At 42.0% G+C, this 5,879-nt stretch overlaps 1 non-coding gene across 1 annotated transcript; it reads left to right on the top strand.

Annotated features, from left to right (window-relative positions):
- Window positions 1–4,979: 4,979 nt before the first annotated feature.
- LOC116644421 lies at window positions 4,980–5,086 on the top strand. Its single transcript, XR_004301741.1, has one exon. It is a non-coding gene; the product is annotated as a U6 spliceosomal RNA (small nuclear RNA).
- The last annotated feature ends 793 nt before the right edge of the window (window positions 5,087–5,879 follow it).

Genomic DNA, 5,879 nt, shown 5'->3' with positions numbered 1-5,879 from the left:
TCAGGGGCAGAGGCTGACCAGTTGCTTTTGGCCAATGGGGAGGCTCAGCCAGGGAGCAGAAGGAGGGAGAAGAATGAGGAGGTGGGGCTACCCCCTTGCAGGATCACCTTGCACCGCTTGCGTCCCCTAAAGGGAGGTTACTGCTCTTCTGGGGCAGCCCTCTTTTGAGAACTTTTCTTCTGGGTTCTGGTGGCTATTCCCTCCCCTCGTAGGAGTGGTGACAGCTTTTCTGTCCCTTGTGGTTTCTTTGTACCCCCTCCATACCTTTGTAAATTGTTTATTAAACCCATATAGAAAAAAACCCCATATAGAATTGTCCTAAATTGAATGTGCTTTCTGCTTCCTGCTGAGATAATGACTGATACTATATTAACCATGCCTTTTTATTTTTTGCATTTCTGATGTTTTGACCTATGAGACCTTACTAAATTTGGAGAGACTGCCCCTCCCATGGCTAGCCAATTCCTAGAGACAGGGAACAACTCACCTGCTCTTGTGGCTCTTGTCTGCAAACACACCAATCCTGAGCCCACACCCCACCGCCTCCTTCCTCAAGCTCTTACACTCAAGGCCACTATTCCCCTGCCCTAATCTGTCCTGGGGACCAGTACCAGACAAAAAGGGACAGCCCCTGGGCTTCAGAACCTGCAGAAATCGTTCAAATCAGCAGCCAATCTTAAACCTACTTACCCTGACTCACCTGCTTCTTTCGGCAGAAACCAAAATAAGGACTTTAGCCTGGGTGGCTCAGTCGGTTAAGTGTCTGCCTTCGGTTCAGATCATGATCTTAGGGTCCTGGGATCGAGTCCCACATCAGGCTCTCTGCTCAGCGGGGAGCCTGTTTCTCCCTCTGCCTGCAGCTCTTCCTGCTTGTGCTTGTTCTCTCTCTCTCTCTCTCTCTGATAAATAAGTAAATAAAATCTTAAAAAAAAAAAAGACTCTATCCCATAATTTCCCCCTTGCTTGCTTGCAGGACCTCTGGACAGACCCAGTGCCTCCCTGCATTGCCTCTGTGGTGTGGCATGCCCCCTCCTCTAGGGAACAGTGAGTAACAGACTTTCCTTTCAGTGTCAGTCTTCTCATCTGTTGGCCTCCCCATACCTGAATAATAATAAAACCTACATTTTACTTATTTATTTATTTATTTATTTATAAAGATTTTATTTATTTATTTGACAGAGAGAGACACAGTGAGAGAGGGAACACAAGCAGGGGAAGTGAGAGAGGGAGAAGCAGGCTTCCCGCAGAGCAGGGAGCCCGATGCGGGGCTCGATCCCAGGACCCCGGGATCATGACCTGAGCCGAAGGCAGACACTTAATGACTGAACCACCGAGGCGCCCCATTTACTTATTTATTTTTAAAAGATTTCTTTCTTTTCTTTCTTTGTTTATTTTTAAAAGATTATTTATTTATTTATTTGACAGAGAGAGAGATAGCAAGAGCAGGAACACAAGCAGGGGGAGTGGGAGAGGAAGAAGCAGGCTTCCAGTGGAGCAGGGAGCCCGATGTGGGGCTTGATCCCAGGACCCTGGGCTCATGACCTGAGCCGAAGGCAGACACTTAATGACTGAGCTACCCAGGTGCCCCTCTTTATTTATTTTTAAGTAGTCTCTACACCCAGCGTGGGGCTCAAACTCACAACCCTGAAATCAAGTGTCGCATGCTTCACTGACTGAGCCAGCCAGGCACCCCTAAAACCTACATTTTATTTTATTTTTTTATTTAAATTCAATTAGTTTCAGATGAGAGGTCAGTAATACATCAGTTGCATATAACACCCAGTGCTCATCACATCACGTGCTCTCCTTAATGCTCATCACCCAGTTACCCCATCCATCCATGCACCTCCCCTCCAGCAACCCTGTTTGTTTCCTATAGCTAACAGTCTCTCATGGTTTGTCTCCCTTTCTGATTTCTTCCCATTCAGTTTTACCTCCCTTCCCCTTTGATCCTCTGTGCTGTTTCTTATATTCCACATATGAGTGAAACCACATGATAATTGTCTTTCTCTGATTGACTTATTTTTCTCAGCATTAATACCTTCCAGTTCCATCCGTGTTGATGTAAATGGTAAGATTTCATCATTTTTGATGGCTAAATAATATTCCATTGTGTACATATACCACATCTTCTTTATCCATTCATCTGTCGATGGACATCTGGGCTCTTTCCACAGTTTGGCTATTGTAGTCATTGCTGCTATAAACATTGGGGTGCACGTGCCCCTTCAAAAGTGTTTTCAAATACGTGGAAAGCATAAGGGAAGTGTCATATACTTAACTCTAAGAAAGAATATTGTATGGAAAGCATCTTTCAACTAACATCTTCTTTCATGAAGATAGAAGCATTAAACATACATTTTAAGACAGATACAAGTGTTTTGATACTTTTATCATTTTTAGAAAGTGACATTGCAGAAGAGTCATAACTGGGAAATGTTACAGCTGTGTGGTGAGGTTTAGCTGGAAAGATGAAAATCTCTATTTTTCCAGTGGCCAAACATTTGCCCCAATGAGAAATTCTCAAATGCTGTAGTAATAATAATAGATAATAAAACAGAGCCACTAAAAAATTGAAATATGAAGATATGGCCTAGTTAGCAGCAGGCTAGATGTTTTATAGAGACAGTCTTGAGAAAAATGGTGAGAGGGTTTTTGTTTTTGTTTTTAAATGAAGCTTAAAAAGCATTGGGGCGGAGGACCAAAGAATAATTTGGAAAGACATACTACTTGAAGGTGGTATTGATATATTAATACATGCTAGAAAAGAGGGCTCAAGGGGCGCCTGGGTGGCTCAGTCGGTTAAGCGGCTGCCTTCGGCTCAGGTCATGATCCTGGGGTCCGGCTCCCTGCTCAGTGGAGAGCCTGCTTCTCCCTCTCCCTCTGCCTGCCACTGTGCCTACTTGTGCTCTCTCTCTGTCAGAGAAATAAATAAAATCTTAAAAAAAAAAAAGAAAAGAAAAGAGTGGCTCAGGAAGCATTAGTCTGCCTGAGCAGTGGTCATTTTTCGGATGACCGGATGAATGTAAACGAAAATCAAATCGTCACAAGTAGATCTGAACGATATATTGGCTTATTTCCATGGCAAAAAGAACAAGAAAAGCAATAGATAAGAGTGTCTGTGAGCCTCTTTGCCTGCATTTTAGAAATAAATTCATTTCTAATGAGAATCCACCCTCAAGTCAGTCTTGCAAAGGAGTTGGGACTGTGCTGGATTAATGTAGGTACTGAAAAAATTCAAGTCCTACATCTCACCCCCAAAAGGTTCTGCAAGAAGTAGTAACTGACAGTTGGTCCCATGGACCTCCCATCACTCCCTTTCCTTATAAACGACCTTTGTCATTCTGCAGGGAAGTTTCCAGACCTGCATTCTTTGTAATCCAGTCTTTGCTGTCCTTTTCATAGCCAGAGGCAGTGAGCACTACACCCCAAGACCATTTGAGTTAGTAGGGGCTGTGGTCACAGGAATTATTATGGAAGCATCTTGAATTGTTAATAAAAATTCATGAAGTCCAGTAGTTTCTGGTAGAATATGGAATTAAGGACAGAGAGAGGAAAGAGCAGGAGGAAGGGGAGACCATTTCCAAGAACTAACTCATTTGAGATGAGAAAAGGTAAATGGCGCTTTCACTCTTAGCCCTTGCTTTTCCCTGGAAATGGAATAGATTAGCAGAGGGGAGAGCTTCCTTTTTCTTTCTAGGGCATTTGTTTATACTATACTTTTATTTTATTTATTATCCTTTTCAGTTTTATTGAGGTTAGACTATGTTTTTAGAACTGTTCAACCGCTGTGATTTCTTGTGCCCAATTCCTGCTATCTGCACAAAGGGCTGACTCCTTTCTCTTCATTCTGCATGACAGTAGATGACTGGGACTGAGATCCCTGCTTTCAAAAATGTCATGGATACAAGATTTTCTTTGAAGCATTTTTTTTTTTTTTTTGTAAAATCAGAAGATTGGAAATAATTTTAATCATCATAACTAGGGATTTGGTTAAATAAGTCACGGTCCTTTTATTCTGAGGCAGTGAGGGCATTTCAGTTAGCGGAAGGGCATTTTTAATGAGAAAGCTTTTTCTACAGAAAGATGTTCAGGATATATTTTGAAATAACAAAAGAAGGTTCAGGACACTTTGTATAGTGTGCTAACATTTGTATAAAAGCTATGTGTATTCTTGCATGTGCATAAAGAAAGATGAGAAACTGGTCATTGGTGGTGCAGGAAGGGGACGCTGGTGGCAGGAGGACAGGGGGAGGAGGGAGCCGTTATGATTTCAAACCAGGAGACTATCTTATCTGTTCAATAAGCACATTAATATGATTTAATTAAACATTGGGATGAACTGGAGTTGGAAGAAGGAATGTAACCCAGGCTGGGAAATTATATTTGTAAAACCAATAATGAACTATAAAAGACATTAAAAAAAAAAAAAGCCCAGCTAGGAGCGAATGTCGGAGTAATGACACACCTTGAGAGAAGGGCCTCATAAAGTCTCAAACGCATCCTCGGCCAGAGCCAGCTCCGGGCAGCTTTGTGCATCAATTCCCAGGGAACTCGCTCAGCTCAGAGAGACAATCCAGCATAGAAAATTCCACTCCAGTAATATGAATTAAACAGCCTCTTTTATTCCTGTCCAGGGGCTTCTTCACGATGATCCCAGACACCTTTAGGAAGGACCTACTCTGGGTAAAGAGGAAGGGAAGTAACAGCATGAGATCTCATCCTCCATTCCTCAGCAGTCAACTAACTGTGGCCTGTTTTGAGGGTTAAATGAGATAATGTACGTAAAGCACTTATCACAGTGCCTGGCCTATGCTTGGAGCTCAGAAAATGGTAGTTATTCCTGCACCATGAAGTAGAAGTAATAATTATTACCACTTAGTAGATAAGGAAACTAGGGCTCAGAGAGGTTAAGTCGCCTGCCCGAAGTAACACAGCAAGAAAGGGAAGGAGCCTGGATTTGAAGTCTGGTGGCTCTGGTGCTCATTTCAGCAGCACATATGCTGAAATTGGAACAATACAGAGAAGATTAGCATGGCCCCTGCACAAGGATGACATGCAAATTCATGAAGCCTGGTGGCTCTGACTTCAAACCCCCCTTCTTCCCACCCCTTCAAGGTGCTTCACAAATAAACCTGCCAATGTGTATTCTAATCACATCCCAAGGTGCAGGGTTTTGTTTGCAACAGCAAATACAGATAGAGCATTTCTTTTTTCAGAGCAATAGCCTATGTTGCAAACTATAGAAAGAGGATCTGCACCCTATCAGCCTCATTGGCGAGTAGAACAGAAAAGCACAATGTACAGGAGAAGATTCTGGAAGGTTCTGGGCTCTTCTGATGTATTGAGATAAAATGATCTTAGAAAACATTCACTCCCAGTTTTGCTTTATGCCTATATTATTGATGTCTTTTCTTGGTATCTTCATGTTAATGGAAATCTTAAGAATTTATAGATATGTTAACTAGCCTCTTAACAGTGTCCCAGTTAATCATATCTTAACAGTTATAACTCGGAAAGACCTTTTTATTATACTGGGGTGAGTCCTCTGGCCTCTGGGCCAAATCCAGCCTGCTGCCTGCTCTTGAAAATAAAGTTTTATTGGAACATGACCGCACTCATTTGTTTATGGCTTCTTTCATGCTACAAAGGCAGAGTTGAATAGTTACAGTAGAAACTACATGGCCTACAAAGCTTAAAATATTTACTAGCTGACCTTTTATAGAAAGTTTGCTGATCTCTGCACCAGAGTCATGTACAAAAAGTAAGCATGGCATTTCTGTGCTCCAACATCCTAACACATTCTTTCAAAACACTAAGTCTCTCTCCACTGATGTATGTGTCTTTATTTTTTTCTTGAGGATTTTATTTATTTATTT

The sequence above is a fragment of the Phoca vitulina genome, unplaced genomic scaffold (assembly GCF_004348235.1).
Source record: "Phoca vitulina isolate PV1807 unplaced genomic scaffold, GSC_HSeal_1.0 scaffold29, whole genome shotgun sequence".
Classification (NCBI taxonomy): domain Eukaryota; kingdom Metazoa; phylum Chordata; class Mammalia; order Carnivora; family Phocidae; genus Phoca; species Phoca vitulina.
Note: the sequence above shows the minus strand (reverse complement) of the source record. Positions and strands in the feature narration are given on the sequence as shown.